Below are 5,762 nucleotides of genomic sequence, written 5' to 3' on the forward strand. Positions count from 1 at the left end.
CGGATGAGTCAAATAAGAATGGAGAATTGACCATTGAATCTGTCATCATAGAAGTCCCTTGATAAATGTGGTTTTACTGTCATGATAGGGACACAAGCCTGATTGGAGGGTGTGTGACAAAGAATAGGAGGTGAGGAAATAGAAACAGTCCAGATAATGTTTTTAAATTTTGCTCTGAATGATTAGCAGGCAAATGGTGAAGTAACTGGAGGGGAAAGTAGGGTCTAGGATTCTTTTTTTAAAGATGAGAGTTATATCCCATTTAGTATGCTAATGGATATGGTACACTAGAGAGAGAAAATTTGACAATGCATATGAGACAGCAGATAATTGCTGGAGTGATACCTTTGAATAAGCAGGAAGGGAAGGGATCCAGTGCACAAGGGGGGTGGGGGTGGGGACCTGGCCTCAGATAGATGCATGGATGATCCATTCATCATAAGAGGATGGAGGCAGAGTAAAAGGACCTGGATACTGGAGGTTGGTATTTTTGGTGTTGGGATGGTAAGGTTTTGTTTTGTTTTTTTCTGATTTCTTCTATTTTCTCAGTCGGGAAAAAAAGTGCTATCATTGGCTGAAAGTGAGAAGCAGGGATAGTTGTGTGAAGGCCTGGGAAGGGAGGAGTGTGATACAGTTATCACAAAAAGTAGGAGAGTGACTTGCCTGGGGAGAGATTGTAGGATTGCTGGGCAACAATATGGTCCTCCTGAGGTTAAAGGCCATGATTTTAAAGGGAGACCTTTCAGCACAGTCATGTGTTTTCCTCCAGCCACTTTTGGCAGCTGGAGTACAAGCGCGGGATAGATGAAAGTTAGATTTGACTAGTGTTGGGGCTTTGCTAGGCCCACAGGTTGGGAGGGAAGAAGGTCAAGGTGGTTGTATTAGTTATCAATTGCTGTTAAAAAAATGTTCCCAACACTTAGTGGCTTAAAACATAGACATTTATTATCTCACAGTTTTTGAGAGATAGAACTTAGAATTTGGAAGCAGCACGGCTGGGCAGTTCTGGGGTCTGTCATGAGGATGCAGTCAAAATGTTATCAGGGCGACGGTCATCTGAAAGCTTGACTGGGGCTGGAGACTCTGCTTCCACCATGGCTCACGTACGTGACTGGCAAACCAGAGGTGGTTGTTGGCAAACGGATTCAGTTCCTCTTCATGTGAGCCTCTGCACAGGGTGTTCGTGCGTCCTCACATGACATACGACTTCTCACAGAGATAGCAATCCAAGAGGGAGAACTAAGATGAAGCTATCTTTTTCTGACCTAGACTCAGGTCACAATGGATTGCTTGGCCACATTCTATTTGTTAGAAGCAAGTCACCAGGTTCAGCCCATGTTCAAGGGGAGGGGAATTAGACTCCACCTTATGAAGGGAGAAGTGTTGTTATGAACTGAATATTTGTGTCCCCCCAAAATTTATATGTTGAAGCTTTAAACTTCCAGTATAGCTATATTAGGAGATGGGGCCTTGAAGGAAGTTATTAAGGTTATATGAGATCATGAAGATGGGACTGTGATCTGATAGGATTATGTCTTTATAAGAAGAGACACAGCTGCTCAATACTCTATAATAACCTAAATGGGAAAAGAATTTGAAAAAGAGTAGATACACATATACGTATGACTGAATCACTCTTCTGTACACCTGAAACTAACACAACATTGTTAATCAACTATACTCCAGTATAAAACAAAAATTTTTTTAAAAAGAAATATATTTAGAACTAAATTAACAATGAAAAAAAACAAGATTTAACATTTTCTTAGTGGTTAGAAAAGAGGACTCAGCTCGCTGCTTCTTCAAGCCGAGAAGAGAGCCCTTACCAGAAACTGAATTGACCAGAACTTTGATCTTAGACTTCTAGCCTCCAAAATAGTGAATAAATTAATTTCTGTTGTTTAAGCCACTCAGTCTATGATATTTTGTTATGGCAGCCCAAGAAGACTAACACAAGTGTCAAAGAACTTGCAGACATATTTTAATGTCATTACAAAGGACAAAGATATATGCAAGTGAGTTTCTTGTGATGGACCATGAACTCTAAGCTGAGAAGGGAGAGAACTGATGATCTAGAGGGATGAATGAATGGACTAGAGAATCACTGAATGGAAGAGAGGTCACTGAAGGGGTGGAAGAATCTCGGAGCGGGAAACAAATTGAACAGATACGAGGTAGTGGCCAGAGAGAGTGGCTTGAAATGAAGATTTTTTGGGCTTGGCACAGTTGGTGCTGGTGACAAGATCTAGGATAAGATGACAGAAGTAGGTGACTGAGGTGGGAGGAGATTAATTAATGGAAAGGTAGATCATCTAATAGGCATTGAAGGGTGCAGGAATGATGCCAAGTGTACGGATGCTAGAGTGACTCACAGAACTCAGGATAACACTGTACTTACACTTATTGAGTAAAGAACACAAATGAACAGCTGGATGAAGAGGTACACAGGGAAGGTCAGGAAGGGTCCTGATACAAGAACCTCTGTCCTGTGGAGTTGGGATGCCTCACCCTTCCTGCGTGTGCATGTATTATTCACCAACCCAGAAGCTCTTCGAATCTTGCTGTTCAAGAGTTTTTATCTTGAACAGTCTTGGGACCTCCTCTTTCTCCAGAAATTGGGGGATGGGACTGAAAGTTCCCATCCTCTAAATTTACCTGTTAGGTCTTTCTTGCGGCCAGCCTCCATCCTGAAGCTATCTAGGGGCTTCACCCTGAGTCATCTCATTAGCATAAACTCTGGTGTGGTCCAAAAGAGCTCATTATGGCTAATTCCATGAGTTTTAGGAGCTCTGTGCCAGAACCAAGGACAAAGACCAAATATATTTTATTATACCACAGCCTGCCTCATAATAAGTGCTATGTAAGGTATTTATAATCCCTTGTTATAGATGAAGCCACTGAGGTACAGAGAGGTTAAGTAACTTGCTTATGGTCACACAGCTAGTAAGGGCCAGGGTGAGGGACTCAGACTCAGAGTCATGTTAAATGAGAGAAAGAGCTGATCTCAGAAGGTCTTAAGTGAACCCCTCCCTGAGGCTCCATTGGTCAGTTTTGCCTGGGTCCCCCACATCTAACAATATCTGCTACTATTCTTTTCTTCTCCTTCTTGAGACAATATGAGTTGGTTTCTGTTATTTAGAACTGAAAACGTTCTGGGATAGACTATGTGACCAGTGAAAGCCAAGAGTGGCTGGAAACAATATTTAAAGGGCCAATGGCAAAATTCCTCTTTGGAAGGAATTGTTTGAATCTAAAATATAGGCTTTTAGGCATAATCTGAAAGTAAAGGGCAGAACGAAAGGAGAGTTGAATTGCTTTGCTTAAAAATCAAAAGGAGGGACTTCCCTGGCGTCGCAGTGGTTAAGACTACACGCTCCCCATGTGGGGGGCCCGGGTTCGATCCCTGGTCTGGAAGCTAGATCCCACATGCATGCTGCAACTAAGGAGCTGGTGAGTCGCAACTGAGGAGCCTGCCTGCCACAACTAAGACCCGAAGCAACCAAATAAATAAATAAATATTAAAATATAAATAAATAAAAATCAAAAAGAATTTGTTTTTTTCATTTGGCCTCCCAAGGAGAAATTTTAGGTTGTCTTCAACCTGACTTTGTTATGAAGCTGTCATGAACAAATAAGTACTCAAACCTTGATCATATCTCTAATTATTTCCTTAAGACCAGATTCTAAGAAATGCAATTACTTGGTCTAAGGGCATGGATATCTTAAAAACATTTTTTAACAAATTGCCCTCCAGAACGAATGAAACAGTTTATATTTCCACCAACAGTGAATGAGTCTTGGCTTCTCTGTGTGTGTGAGTGTGTGTGTGAGTGTGTGTGTGTGAGTGTGTGTGTGAGTGTGAGTGTGTGTGTGAGTGTGTATGTGTGTGAGTGTGTGTGAGTGTGTGTGTGAGTGTGAGTGTGTGAGTGTGTGTGTGTGAGTGTGTGTGTGAGTGAGTGTGTGTGAGTGTGTGTGTGAGTGTGTGTGAGTGTGTATGTGTGAGTGTGTGTGTGAGTGTGTGTGTGTGAGTGTGTGTGTGTGTGTGTGTGAGTGTGTGTGTGTGTGTGTGTGTGTGTGTGTGTGTGTGTGAGTGTGTGGGGTCTTTTTGGCTGTGCTGCGCCGCTTGCAGGATCTTAGTTTCCCGACCAGGAATTGAACCCGAGCCCTCCACAGTGAAAGCGCAGAGTCCTAACCACTGGACCACCAGGGAATTCCCTATATATTTTTAAATCTTTGACAAATAGGTGAAAATTGCTTTAGTTTGTATTTTGATATTACCAGTAATTTCAAACTGTTTAAATGTGTTTATTGGCCATACCTATTTCTTCTTTTAAGAATTGCCTTCCTGCAGGCCTCTGGAAAGATGCTTCCCATCTTTCTGCTGAACAAAATCTGACCAAGTCCTCTTTCCTTCCTACTTTGTCCACATGGGTTTACTCATCACCACTCCTTATAGGGTGATCCACCTGTCTGGTTTTAAAACTGAAAGTCCCATGTCATGGAAATCCCTCATTCCTGGGCAAACTGAGACAGTTTGTCACTCTACCTCTGGGCCTTAGGCCTTCACCTGGAAAATGAAGACCAGATGCCCTTTCTTGTCCCTCCCAGCTTCTCACTCATTCACCCCGCAGCTATGGACCATGTTCTACTCCTCTGAGCAGGCATTCTTCCAGGGAGGCATTAGGGATTCCTCAGTGATCCAGACCAAGTATCCCTCATGTTTATGATGGTTCCTGGAGGGATACTATCTTGACAGATTCTCAACATACTATCTTGACAGATTCTCAACTAAGACCTTAATGTAATTGGTTGATAGCAGATAAAGAAGCCCTAATATGGAAGCAGGAAAAATGGTCCCCAGAGTACACTTGAAGGAAGTTAGATGTCAGGAAGGGTGAAGAGGGCTGAAGAGGCAAAAGATAAACCTGAAGGACTCTGAAGTTTGGCCCAGGAACAGTAACCAGTGTACCTTTTCTCAGAAGCAGATTCTCTACAATCTGAGGCTATTTCCTGATACCCTTCCCAAAGCCCTTAAAATAGGCATTTGAGGGAATTCCCTGGTGGTTAGGACTCCTCACTGCCAAGGACTGGGGTTCAATCCCTGGTCGGGGAGCTAGGATCCTGCAAGCTGTGCAAGCAGCCAAAAAAAAAAAAGACATTTGAGAAACTCTCCTGGGTTCCAAGGTTTATAGTGACTTTATGCGTCTCTCTTGTTGGCCCAGGTTTACATGTACCAAGATTTGGAAAGAGTTCCTCCCCCTGTGACATCCTGTAAAAATGAGCACCATTAGAGATCATTTATACAGAGCAAGCGCTTTTGTACCCCACATTATTAAAGGTCAGAAATAAATTCTCACCATGCCCAAGAAAGGGCCTCAGAGGGAAGCAGCCGAGGACACAAAGCTGTCCAAAACCTCTCTGCTCTCTGCCAGGCTCAAATGGGTCTGGTTTTTTTGATTCTGATCAATAGACTGCTGGGAGAATGGTGAGCTCACTGAAGGCAGGGACAAAGTTCTGCTTCAGATACCCCCCCCCCCTGCAGCACTGAACACAGCCTGCACGCCTCAGAAGCTAAGGAAACACTCACCGAATTAGACAGACCTAGCTCACCTAGCTCGAAGAGGAGAGAGCAGAAAGCGGGGAGGGAGCTGGAGCCCAGAGCTCCTGCCACTGCCTTCAAGAGGCAGGGAAGTCCTGAGGAAAAGCCTGCCAGGCCTCTAATGAGAGCTAAACCACCAGCAGGCTGTGACTGCTCATTGTTT

Source organism: Phocoena phocoena, chromosome 19 (assembly GCF_963924675.1).
Source record: "Phocoena phocoena chromosome 19, mPhoPho1.1, whole genome shotgun sequence".
NCBI lineage: Eukaryota > Metazoa > Chordata > Mammalia > Artiodactyla > Phocoenidae > Phocoena > Phocoena phocoena.